The following is a 14,504-nucleotide window of genomic DNA, read 5'->3' as shown; positions in this document are numbered from 1 at the left end:
AATTATCTAACATTACCTTTCACCTTAAAAATATTTCACCCAGTTATCTCTAATAGCGACGAAGCAGGATTTTTTTTAACTTCAAATGCGATTTCCCAAAAATCACCATTTTCGACTTAGATCCCTTTTCACTGGGGGTACAGATATAGCATGTGGTTTTTTCGTAATAAAATAAAAACCCAGTTATATCACCATGCACGACAACTTTACATTCGTGTAAAGTGATGTAATGGGACATAAATCATTTTACACCACCACACGCTACCAAGTGTAAAGTGATACATTTTACGCCATTTCTGTTGATAATAAGTTTGGGAAAGACAGCTGCAGCAGCAAGCAGCGAATTCTGTACCCCCAGTGAAAACGGAGTTAAGTCGAAAATGGTGATTTTTGGGAAATCGCATTTGAAGTTAAAAAAAATCCTGCTTCGTCGCTATTAGAGATAACTTGGTGAAATATTTTTAGGTGAAAGGTAATGTTAGATATAATTAGGCAGTGTGCCAGTTTGGGAAATATAGCATGTAGTTTTTTCGTAATTAAATAAAAAACCAGTTATATCGCCATGCACGGCAACTTTACATTCGTGTAAAGTGATGTAATGGGACATAAATCATTTTACACCACACTGAATTGACCACCCGCTAACAAGTGTAAAGTGATACATTTTACGCCATTTCTGTTGATATTTTTTTGTTTCTTTAATTTTAGAAAAAGTTGTAAAACAAACATTAGTAATTACACTATGAGGAATCATTATTTCAGGTTATTTAGGGTAAATCGTCCAAAAATTTCTACTTATATCAATATACACCAATTTTGTGATGAGAAAAAAAATGTGTAAACTGATCTAACTAACATAATAGCGATCTAAGTATCCTAATAATTCTGTGTAAAGTGATATAAGTGGCGATTGTAAAGGAATAAGGCTAGAATTTTAGAGTGGATTCTAATTATTTACTCCTTAAATGTTTATTCTGATCTGAAACTACTATTTTATTAATTATTACACCATATACCATGAATGATATCGGCCTAAATTACATACATTATCTCCTATTTTAAAGTAAGTATTAGTTGAAGCAATTGGGTAATAAAGACCAGAAACAACAATGGTTTCACATCAACTAATTAGACAGGAGACAGAGAAAAGTTTGTTTTCTACAATTAACTTATTAGGAATCAAACTCTGGACCAGAGATGATGATGTCAGGCTATATTGATTGCTTTTTGGCTACAGAAGGATAATATAAAAGTAAAGTCATAAAATGCATTTGTTTTCAACAAAGAGGCTTTTAAAAAGCCCTTTAACACGTCCTAGTATCACTTGAACCCTACTTTTATTTTGGGACATAAATAGGTCAGTGCTGAAAAGAAGCAGCGCAAGATATTAAGCCACCCTTGTCAGCCTCTTCTTAAATCATAAATAACTTGAAAAAATCGAACTGCCTAAGACGGGAATCTTCTTAAATCAATAGAGACATGATTAACAAGACATGTTATACTTGCGAGCTAAGCAGACAAAGTCCAGCAACATATGCCATTTACATAATTATTTACTTTATACATAGTATCCATTCATAAGGACTTACGTAGTTAGTTTTGCAGGGCAATCGAATATTGCACTTAACCTTTTGATTAGACCATTGTGCGCTATTTGATCTTCCTATTCCAACCGCTCCAGATCCCCCCAGGTAGCAGCAGCCTATCTAGGTCTCTACAGGCCTTCTGCAGCGACCCTGGTGATTGGAGAATTTGAGCCTGTTGATCTGCTACGCTTCTGCACTCCTTGTGCACGTGCTGTGGTTTTTCTTCTGCCTCCATGCATCTTCTGCACAGCAGGCTGTCTGTACAGCTATACTGTGTAGGTGTTTGTTTAACATACCTGTTATTACACTTAGGACCTTGCGGATGTTGTCCCTGTTTAGTCTTATGAGTCTTTAACTTTTTCGATATAATATCCACAACTGCATCTTTTGTTTGCCTACATCTTTCACAATCTTTCCATTCTGTGTGGTGTTATTTTTCTATTTTGGAGCGCAGCCAGGTCTTGATCTGTGCTTATGGTATCGGCATTATAATTGTTCCGGACCAAATACCGTCGTGTACGATCCCCTTCTGGCCAGTTCATCTGCTGCGTCGTTGCCCAAGGAGTTACTGTGTCCTTTGATCCACTTCAGGAGTGCAGGGTAACGCCATTTGCATCTGCAATGACTTAGGAGCGCGTCATGGCATTCCAATATAAGTATTATAATGTAGTATATTAAGTTGCTTTGTATTGTTTGCACTATCTGAGATTATTTTTATATTCAGACCTCGGATGTCTATGGTTGCAACCGCCTGTGCTGCTCTGATTGAAATCTGCTTGGAAAATTGTATTGTGTTTATCTAGTGTTGTTGATATTCTTAGTATATTTAGGTAATTCGAGAAGACACCAGCTCCCGTACCTTTTTGGGTTTTGGAGCCGTCAGTGTAATATCCTAACTTCATTGATTCCAGAGCAATCTTGCGTTTCCGCTGTAAGCTGGATATTATATCTTCAGTCGAAGAGTTAACACAGGGAATTCTGCCGATAGGTGCCTCGGTGAGAGGTATTTCTTTTATTAGGGTTTTGTGCAGGATCGTGGAATGTCCTGTCTCCTTGTTTTGCTTCTATATGCCGTTCTTACCTTTAAGTCTTAGAGCGGCTGCTTGCGCTTCCTCCTGAATGATGAGGTCTAAAGATCTGAGATTTAGAAGGTACTCAAGTGATGTCGATGGAGTGGTTCTCATACAACTAGTGGCCGCTATGCTTACTAGGCGTTGCAGGCTTTGGAGTTTTGATCTTGCTGTTGATAGTTGTGTTCTGTGCCACCACACAAGTGATCTATAACAATATGTGTAAGAGGGCCATATAACCGACGTGTAGAGCCAGTGTTATCTTTGGGTTGAGACCTCATCTACTACCAATGAGTCTCTTGCACTGATGGAATGCTATACAGGCCATTTTTATTTTGTTCTCGACATGACTCGCCCAGTTCAATTTGTTGTCTAAGGTGATGAGTTTTGTTTATAAAGAGTTCTGGTAGTTGGAGCTCTTGTAAATTCTATAATGCACTTATTAAGTACTTTTATTGACAACGTTAGGCACTATGAATTCAATTATATGTTTTACTAGTAGATGTTAACCATTATTTATTAAAACTATTAACTAAAGTTCTTTGATTTATAAACTACGCATTATGTTTTCCTTTAATCTGACAATTGGGCTAAGTTATATCATTTTACACCAAATAATTAACCAAATCATTAGTTGCGATTTTCAAATGTTTTTGATCTCAGTAACTGATAACATTTTACACATGTACGAAACTTTTGTGGTTAATGGTATTAGTCTAATTGAATCATTATACACAAAATAAATAATCATTTGTCTTTTTCTTTTTGTGCTATAAATTAAGTTACATTCTTTTTCACCAACCAACAATACATAGTTTTTTTTGTGTATATTAATATGAGTCATCTTATATTGTTAATCACAAATTCAATCTAAACAACTTCAATCGTGTAAAAAGTAGTAACACGAGTCGTACCTCTTGACACAATAAAAAAGTGAAAGGAGCCTCCGGTACACTTTGTTAAAAGTAGACATGTATCAATATACACGAAAGAAAACTCAAAATTGGTTCACAAAGCCTTACTTGTATCATTTGGCACAAAATTATTTTCTTTTCTATACGTCGTAGAAACATACCGATTAGATACAAAAATAGCTAATTTTTCAGAGATTCACATTATGTTATAAAGTCAATTTTGATCTAAGTCGAGTTAGATCCCTTTTCACTGGGGGTACAGAATTCTCACGACATCCACGTGAAGAGATGGGGCAGCGCAAGTGTCGTTGCTAGGGTTGCCAGCAACAGAATTACGCGCGAGCGATAAGGATAGGACGCTGGGGGTCATTGGACGAAATTCTACGTGCTCGGCGACCGGGCTTTAGTGCGTTGGAAGTTTGTGAACGAGATTTCTATTGTCAGCATCAACTGGCATTTGGCGCAGACTGTACAGGTACCTAGGTAAACCTGAAGAAGTCTTGAGGAACTAACTATAGATTTTGCTTGTATTTTCGAAAACTCAGTTGGAAATATCATTAAGTTTTGTTTTAATCATAACCGCTGCTAATTTCTTCAGGAGCCATACTTAATTGCTTGCGCATACAATTACAACTTAATTGTATAATTATACTATGACCTTCGTAAAATTATGGTTAATAATTTATGGACTAAGTAATTTTCAATTATAAGCTTAATAGGTAACGATCACTTCATTGTGCGATCGGATTCTAACAAAATGGTTGTCTCTTTTAGGACCGAGCACATGGATGAACTGAGGGCCAAAATGATGGTGTGGACTGGAATCTACAAGTTACATACTAAAAATCGCCTTCTGGGTATATGCCACGACGTGTACAGAGTTCTAATGATATTATACATGTCGATAGGTATACACTGCCCAGCATTGCGTTTTCTTCTACATGGTAAGAAAATTTGATTTGGGAGGTTTATTAATCACAAACACTGAAACTAATAAATGTATTTAGTAATTACATAATTTTATTTATCGCCTTTTAGTCAACTTACCTTGATGTTACAACTGAACGTGGTCAGTACATTTGTAAAAAATGTTCTTACAAAATACAGGTTACTGCGTACTGCAACCTAAAAGTACTTAGACTTCAAAAAGTCGGTTAAAAAAACGGGATCATGTGAAATGGATTAACAAACCTTAAGGATTTAGACACAGTTCACAAATTATTTTTTCACAGTTTCAGAAATTATTACCTAAACTTAAACTCATTTTATTTTTGCAAGTAGGCTTTTAGAAAGGACTTTTACCTAAATTAGTAATTTCTGGAAAACCTTCAATTATTACCTATACATTCAGAATATTTTTGCAGAATGTTACACGTGGGGACGTAATTGACTGGCAAGTGGCCTTATTCTGTTTAACAATGTTAAACACGGTTGTAAAAATCATCACAATTTACATGCACCGTGAGAGTATAGATGAAATACATGATTTAATTAAAGGTGAGTGGTTTTCAATGGTAGTGGTTGACAGCGCAGCATAGGACGTCCACCCACAAGGTATACCGATCGACGACCTCATTTAAAGGTACCAGCAGAGTTAATATAAATGAGTAGGTCATCTTCATAGGAAACGCACGGGTGCGGTTTGTATGTGAGCGCGCCAACACGTATGCGGCGCGCACGCACACACTGACAAAATTTAGCGGGGATTAGCTAGCCAGGGGAGCGGGGAGCCAGTCGCGCCGAATTTTGTCAGTGTGTGCGTGCGCGTCGCATACGTATATTGGCGCGCTCACATACAAACCGCGCTCGGTGCGTTTCTATGAAGATGACCTACTCATTTGTATTTTTTACTCTGGTACCAGGAATGCACTGGATGCAGTCATACCAACCGGCCATTACGAAAATCATTGGGGGAAGCCTAGGGTAGAGGGTTCAGCAGTGGACGTCCTATGGCTGAAATGATGAGTGGTTCTCCATACTATTAGATATTGTAGTATGAAGTATTCTATTTGTAATTGCTTTTAAATGAAGTGTATTCCTAACTGAGATATTGTTAACAGTAAGAATAGTGTTTCACCATTGTAAATCTAATTCGCTACTTTTTATTCAAGTTACTAGAAATTATAATCTATCTATCTTCTATCTTCTTTATAAATAAAAATGAATTGATGTTCGTTAGTCTGATTACCTAAAACTCGAGAACGGCTGGGCCGATTGAGCTGATTTTGGTTTTAAAATGTTTGTCGTAGTCCAGGGTAGGTCTAAACGGTGAGCAAATACGCGCGCGATATTGTTTTTCTGTGACAGACAAAATTCCACGCGGGCGAAGCCGCGGGCGGAAAGCTAGTTAAAAATAAATTTTAATAACTTGCTTTAGTATGGTCGTCCATTTTTCATCATTATGGGTGCTTATTGCATTCGGTTATTTATTTATTATTATTTAAACTTCAGCACACAAACTAACAATGCACTGTGGCGGACTTAATGCTGGATGGCATTCTCTGCCAGTCAACCACGGGTCATGCAGAAAGAGTAAGGCGGTGCTTAAGGTGGCGGTTAAGGGTATTTACCAATGGTAATTACTCTTAACCTACTAAGTTTTAGCTTAATTATAATGATAGTTAAGTTTTTATTGGCGGTCAAGCTATCCTGGCTACACCGGAGTTGCAGTGGTGGGAACGAGAGGTGGGAAAAGTGCTTGTAATATTTTTATTCAACATTTAATTCCGTTCCTAGATCCTATGTTTGCTACAAAATGTAAGGAAGATGAAGATATCATCAAGAAAAATGAACATCACATTGGTTTGTGTATAAAAATCACGTACGTAGCGCTGATGGTATGCTTGTTTTTTTGGGTGGCTTCAGTTATTGTCACCAGAGTTGTGGATGACACTGCTATGCCCTCATCGTATTTTCCGTTTGCTACTAATCCGTGGCCACAGTAAGTTTCTTATATCGGACTAAATAGTACTTCGTGTTTTTGTTCTGTTTTTAACCAAATCATTCATATTAATAGGTACATAATCGCTACCATTCAGGAAACTGTGGGATCCTTCCTCTGGGTTGGATTCGGGCACTTCAGTATAGACTGCAGTGTAGCGTGCTACTACGCCCGCGCTGCAACTCAGCTGAGAATTATAAGATATCACTTGGAGCATTTGTTTGACAACGGTGGAGCTCAGCGTCATTTTCAATATAAAGATGTTCTAGACAGAAGCTTAGACGAGGAATTCGTTTACTATGTTCGGCGCTATCAAATTGTCAATCGGTAATAAAACATTTTTTATTTTATTGATTAATTTTAATTAACAATCCTCCATAATTTCATTAATCATGCAAGAACCTGCAATATCGAAATTTATTTAAAAACTGTCCTAACTATAACACATTTTCATGTTCACGTGGCTCGTTTCAGATTGGTTGTGAAAGTGAGTGACGCTTTCAAATGGGGTATAGCATTCCATTTATTTATTGTGACAACGTGCATCAGCTTGAATGTCTATAAAATGAGCAATGTAAGTAGTTATTTATTCGTTCTAGAAATGCATCTACGACTATATTCTTACAATGGATGGATTTTCAGTCTAAGCATTGAAATCCAATAAATCAAAAAATTTGCCAAGAACGTGTCGTGCCACGCGCAGTGTAGGATTCCGTAGTAGTCCGTCGTTAACAATATCAGAAGCAAGGAATAGGAATGTTTCCTGGGTATAAAAGCAAGAGTTATAATTAGTCCGTCAGTTAACTTATCAAAAAATACTCTATACGTATTTTTCACTTTTTCAAACTAATGAAAATTTAAAGAGATAAAGCGCGCTAATGTTCAAAAGAAGAGGCCCGTGACGTCAATGAGTGCTTAAAAGTGCAGCACTGTGACGTCGCGCGGAACTTCAACGCACCATAACTTTGTAATTATCTGTTTGATTGACAAATAAAAATATACGTGTCCAATATTTTTCGATTATAAACATGACGGACTAAAAATTTTTTTAAGGAAACTAGCCTATTATTTCATCTAGTCATTTTTAATATTTTCTTTCAAGTAATTTTAACTAGATATTAAATTTTCTAATACATGAGATAAACGACTATTACTCTAAAACTAACTAAGTTGTCCTGGAAAGTTCATAAAAAGCACTATTACTTATTGTGAATTTTTCCAGATTTCTCAAGCCGCCCTACTCGAACAAAAATTAGCACTTTAAACTTTCATGTTTTGCAAACGGATTCCTTGTCAGGACTACGGAACCCTAAAAAGCGACAATTTTTATATTTATCGAAACTAATTTTAAGCTTTCATTCGTAATACGGACTTATCATGATGATACTTAAACCCTACTTGTATTGGTTTCAGAAAGAATTCTTCTCCTTCGAAGTCTCTTTCATGTTTAGCGTGTTTTGTCTTTATCTGATACAAAATTATATGTACTGTTACTGCGGAGACTTAGTAAAAAGCGAGGTATGAGTATTTTAACATGCTTTATTTGTTTGGACTTAATCATCCCCTATTCCCCTAATTCTCATTTTCCCCATCAAGTCAGGCCAGCGGGAGTAGCGTAGACCAAATCCTCTATTTGTCGAACTATTTGCCGAACGGGACGATTCTCAAGCAATCGAAAAAAAGTTCATATTCGAAAAATAATTCGAATATCGTTCAGAGGGTAGCGTTAGGTTTTTGACTATTACACCGTTTACGCGTTTGTGCAATCTCAGAAGTTCACAATCGAAAAAGTTCGATCTAAAACCACTCGAACGATCCGTATGACACTTCAAGGTTATCCATATTACGCATACTACATATTTTATGCAGAATATTTTTGAAAAAATATTTGTATTTTATTAGCAATATAATTAAAAAAAAAATTAACGACTTGTCTTGATATACACCACTACTTTTTTATCACCGAAAAATTTTTAACAGGTTAAGTAGAAATGTGTGAAAATTATAAAGTAAAAAAAAAAATTTATATTTTTATAAAGATAATTTTTTAATTAAATTTTCTTTAGTCCCTATTTTACGCGTCACAGCTGGGCCACTCCGCTGCTCGTTCATTCAGTAGAGTAGTCGTACGCGCTCGCACATTGATCTGTCTGTCTCGCTCACGCCTCGACCACGCTTCCAGTGTTATTATTACTAACTTAGACCATTTTAATTAGTGATGGGCCAACTCGGGAAAAACAAAACTCGATTTAACCCGATTTAAAATCTACGTAACTCGGGTTGAACTCGAGTTACGTAACTCGAGTTAACTGGATGGACAAGTGAGTTTTTTACTTATTTTTACCAGTTTATTCGCTCAGATTCACATTAACATTTAAAAAAATATCATTTATAATGTATTGGGAGAATCATACTAAGTAAAGTAATAAAGAAAATTATTGTTTGAAATATAATATAATTTATTCATGGGTTTTTGGCTTGAATTTTAATTTAAAAAAATATTTATGTTTATTATCACTTGGCATTTTTCAAAAACAGAACATAAAACACGAAAATCTACAACAATAACCGGCAGTTTAAAGTTAACTTCAATTGACTTCAAATGAACATATAGATGACCCACGCTGAACTGTCTCGCCAAACGCAATGACAGGGGGGCGCTACCATCGTTCAACTATATGGTTTCCAACATGGCAAAAATCGGAACCAGCGATCCGGTATTGACGGTGGCGCCCCACTGTCAATGTCATGCATAGGACAGTTCAGTATTTTGGAACTATAGTCTCATCACTCAAATGATCGGCAATCTTCGGTCCATGTCGGTTCCATTCGGTTTACGATACGAACTCGAGTCAGAGAGAATTCAACTCGAGTGGGTTCGAGTTACGCCCAACTCGAGTTAACTCGAGTTACTTACTCGAGTTGACCATCACTAATTTTAATGCAACATTTCAAGTAATTTTGAGTTCTAATAAGTGTTTCATTACACTTACGTACTTCTTTACGTGGTATTCTGACTGTTAACACTAATTTGTAAGTTAATAATACAATGAAATACCTACCTACTGTGAATACGTTACGAATACACACCTATGTGTCGTTACGAGGCTACTACGACTTTAAAAGAAATATGTAATTCAAAGATCTGCCAAAACAGCGGCTTTCAGTGTTATCATCACAGAATAATAATAATGTATTACTTAGCTACCTATCTTAGGCCATTTTTATTGCAACATTTCAAGTAGGTAATTAGAATTGTAATTAAACGCAGGGCAAAGGACGAAAACAGTAATTTAGTAATTACGTAATACGTCACGTGTGGTATTTCTGTGAGTTTTTAACACTAGTTAATAATAATACCTACCTACTGTGTAACTCCAATTGAGATCGTGCGTCGTTCGTAGTTCGTGAATTTAAGATCCGCCCTCAGATCATAGAAGGGAAATTACCACTATTCGCCCTAATGGAGAAGTTTCCAATTTCTTATTTTCTGTTAATAAAGCTTGAAAATATAAATGAAACCAATAATAATTGTGAAAAAATCATGAAAATATATCTACAAATAAAGAAGTTACAGAGCCCCAAAGTTGCGCATAACAAATATGTCGCGCCATTTGATCGGTGACGTCACGTCACTCATTCGAAGTACAAACAGTGAATCACCCTTGGTCCAGTGCTATTGACAGATCCAAATTTTTGAAATCTAGTAGATTTTAATTTTTCAACTAGGTTCACACAATATTCTTTCTTAGTAAAATTATTTTGTAACCTTTTTTGACATAAACCTAGATCTGGCCATATACGCCATATACAAAAAGAAGAAGAATTTGACATAATATAGTGTCTAATTCTCGACAACGTGCCCGGGGTGGTAAGAATTGTGGTTGAAATTAGAACGAGTGGCGTGAATTCAACGCACCTCCTATGTTTGAGTTCCATGCGAAAATATGTAGGCAATTAAATAATTAATTTCTCAGCCATTTCTTGATGGATTTAAAAAAAAACTTAACCGTCTTTTTAGTTTTGGTCTATATTTTAATCCCATTCAGTGAAATAGTATGTTTTCAACATCATGAAACTTCTCCATTATTTATAGGGTTATAGGTATGACACGAAGATTAAGATGAAATAAATCAGTACCTACATACACTTAGAAATAAATTACGAAGATTTTGCTCTTAAGATTCAAGAAAAAGCTATGATTTTTCAAAGTACCAATTGTGATGTTATTCTAATTTTAGAGCGATCAGGTGTGCACGTCAATGTACTTCAGCGATTGGCCAGCGGTGTCGCCGCGGCTCCGGCGCATGATGCTGATAGCAATGACTCGCTGGGCGCGTCCGATCGAGCTTCAAGTGGCCACTGTACCCATCTCACTCACCACATTTGCAGCGGTATGATTAATAATTAAAAAAAAAACTAAAATAGTTGTTAATTTTTTTCTGGCGTTAAGAGTTGCCTCTCGATCCTGAACATTTTAAAATAACTTGAAAAGTCGAACTAGGTACCTAGGTAATGACAATCGAACTCACGACTTTGCTTGCCGGGCTACTACTAAAAAACACCGGCCAAGTGCGAGTCAGACTCGCGCACCGAGGGTTCCGTACAAATCTGTAGGTAAATAACTTTGATTTTGTTACAGCTTAAAGGTACTATAGACCTGTGTATTTGATATGAATTTCAATTTAATACCTTTACGTGTTCATGAGGAAAGGAGTAGTAACTTTATTTTTTTTTAAATGTATTAAAAAAACTGCTAACATCTTGTTCAAACCAATTTTCAATTAAAGTTTGTATTCATATATATTTTTTAGTTTATCATTCTCTTATTTTTACCACTTTGGAAGTGTCTCTTGAGCAAACTATTCAGTTAAGAAAAAAAAATATATTAGGAACCTAAATATCATTTTTGAAGACCTATCCCCACACGTATGGGTTTGAAGAAAAAAAAATTTTGAGTTTAAGTTCTTCTAAGTATGGGGACCCCCATAATTTATTGTTTTTTTCCTATTTTTGAAAATCTTAATGCGGTTCACAAAATAAAATAATGTAGTACTTACTACATGCCAAGTTTCACCAGTCTAGTTTCAGGGTTCCGTTTTTAGGGTTCCGTAGCCAAATGGCAAAAAACGGAACCCTTATAGATTCGTCATGTCTGTCTGTCTGTCTGTCCGTCAGTCCGTCTGTCCGTCCGTATGTCACAGCCATTTTTTTCCGAAACTATAAGAGCTATACTGTTGAAACTTGGTAAGTAGATGTATTCTGTGAACCGCATTAAGATTTTCATGCAAAAATAAAAAAAAAAAAAAAATATTGGGGGCTCCCCATCCTTAGAACTGAAACTCAAAAATTTTTTTTTCTTCAAACACATACGTGTGGGGTATCCATGGATAGGTCTTCAAAAATGATATCGAGGTTTCTAAAATACTTTTTTTTTAAACCGAATAGTTTGCTTGACAGACGCTTCCAAAGTGGAAAAAAGTTGGTCCCCCCCCTCTAACTTCTACGAAAATTGTTTTGAACGAGATCTAGTAAGTAGTTTTTTTTAATACCTCGTAAATCGTAAACCGCTTATTACCGCGTAATCTTTCATACAAATAACTTAAATAAAAAAAAAAATATTTTCATAAATCAATGGTACGGAACCTTGGACGAATAAACCACTGGACATGAAACCCTCTAAGAATCATATGGAAACACGTTCAACCAATTTTTGCGGGGGGAGAGGTATGACAATTATTATTGTCAAATAATGACATTTAGTGCTGGAAATAATCGTTAATTTTTTTGTCGATAAATTATGTAAATGAACGAGTGAATGAATGAACCTAATGAGATAAAATTAATCATGCGTTGGATATCTTTATGTACAAATTATTTAAATAATTAATGAATTGGATTGATTTAGACATAATATGCAACAAAGTCAAGTTAGTTACACCATATAAAACTAAAGAACGGCAGGACAGATTTTGAAATTGGGATATTGTGTTAGAAGTTCTATAAGCAGTACCATCCCTCTTATGTATTGATTGCCGCATTGCAAAGTTCTTGCAAACCAATTTTATTTTTGGTGAGTACCTACCTATGTCTTGGCTGGATGATGCTTACGAATACGGTAGTGAGTAAAAAACTTTAATATTTGTGTTGTGTATTATACAGGGTGTCCCAAAATTAGCACGTCACGCTGACACCAGAGGTAAATGAGCTTAAGACGCAAATAAAATTGGTCATAATATCTTAAAACTTATGAAAGTTTTCTATGGACATATTTTATGTTTCTATGTCAAAATAAATATGTAGGGTTGAGAGGGGGGGGGGGGGACCGTTGGTACATTTGACAATTGACATAGACAAGACAAACTATTTACGGTCCGAAACTATGCATAACAAGAAACTAAAACACTTTTGTATGCATATAAATAATTTAGAACTAATTGTCATTTAATAGTTATATTACAATAATGTCAGTTTCCCATGTTTACTTATTATGTATCATCAAATACATTTTGTTTTAAATCTTTATTTAACATTTTTCTATTTAACTAGTAAAAGTTATGTGATTAAATCGGACCATAAAACTCTGCTGTCAAAATTCGAGTTTCAAACTCATCAACAATCATTCCGATCAATCACAATAACACACTGACAAAAGAACTTCTTAGGCTAAACTCTATTCACTATAAAATCACGCAAACCCAAAAGTTTGACATAGTCACTAAATGTTAGCAGTACCTCCAAGCTGTACTTTTTCTCATAACTCCCTCTACCCACTTTCTTCTTATATTTAGATCCACTGGAAATGTAAAATTAATTTGAATTATATCAGTTTCGATAAGTTTATCGACAATTTTCAAGCCCTATACATACATCATAAAAAATAAATGCGAACGAATGAATGAAGCATATAATCCAACCAAATTAAATATGCCACATGTTTTAAGCATTTACCTGTACAAATGAGAACTTTTTAAAATTACGTAATTGTATTTTGTTTACATATCAAATTTTATTTATTTTACGAAAAAATAGCTACTTTATTAGGTTGAAAATGTAATTACGCGTGAGAAGAAACATTCTTTGAGTGATTGGTATAATTTTTACAAAAAAGTACGGCGCATTTACCCACTTTTCGTGATAATTTTACTCTTCGAGAGCTTGCGTCATACTGACAACCTGAAAACATTTACCATGGCAAATTAGCCTTGGCAAGTGCTAGCGGGGTAAAGACGAAAACGTCACTCGTTACGCGTCCAGTGGTTTATTCGTCCAAGTACGGAACCCTTTGTGCGTGAGTCCGTCACGCACTTGGCCGGTTTTATTTTCCATTGGCTACGGAACCCTAATAAGGTAGCCCTTTATTTTTATTTGAACAAACTTCTTGATAAGGCCAGCAGTAGAGTAACCAGTGTCTCGGTGACACTGGTTACTCTACTGCTGGCCTCATCAGCACCATGCTTCGTAAAAATCTTTTTTTAGTATAATCGACTGTCATTGCTGTTTACTGTTGCGATAAAAGCAGTGGCGGATTTACAAATTTGCCGCTAGTAGGCCATTCAATTTTTGCCGCCCCTACCTACTGACTTTTGAAATTCAATACGTTAGTTTAAGCCCGTTATTAGTATGATTGTGAACTTAATGATATTTTTGTCAGTTACTAGATTATTATTGCATCCCGCTATGTACTGAAGAGTTTAATGTTGACCTAAAAAAAAACAGCAGCATTGTACTAATCATAAGGTGGGGAAAGGCATGACTTAAAAATACCTACACTATAATATGAACACAGACAAAATAATGTGTGGTCAGTAAACATTGTTATTTGTTAAATATTTTTATTGCACTTAACAGTTTAAAAACAATACAAACAATTTCTATTAAAATATAACATGTTAACAATACAGTTAATGGTGACAGACAATGAGATTTTGGGAGGCTTTGGTGAGTCGGCGTCTCCCATGCCGGAATGAAACTCCGTATAGTATGACCGGTT

At 35.5% G+C, this 14,504-nt stretch overlaps 1 pseudogene; it reads left to right on the top strand.

Moving 5' to 3' along the window:
- The first annotated feature begins 4,323 nt into the window (after positions 1–4,323).
- LOC135086859 (putative odorant receptor 69a) overlaps positions 4,324–14,504 on the top strand; it is a 31,562-nt pseudogene continuing 21,381 nt past the window's right edge.

The sequence above is a fragment of the Ostrinia nubilalis genome, chromosome Z (assembly GCF_963855985.1).
Source record: "Ostrinia nubilalis chromosome Z, ilOstNubi1.1, whole genome shotgun sequence".
Classification (NCBI taxonomy): domain Eukaryota; kingdom Metazoa; phylum Arthropoda; class Insecta; order Lepidoptera; family Crambidae; genus Ostrinia; species Ostrinia nubilalis.
This window is presented reverse-complemented; position numbering and strand designations above follow the sequence as displayed.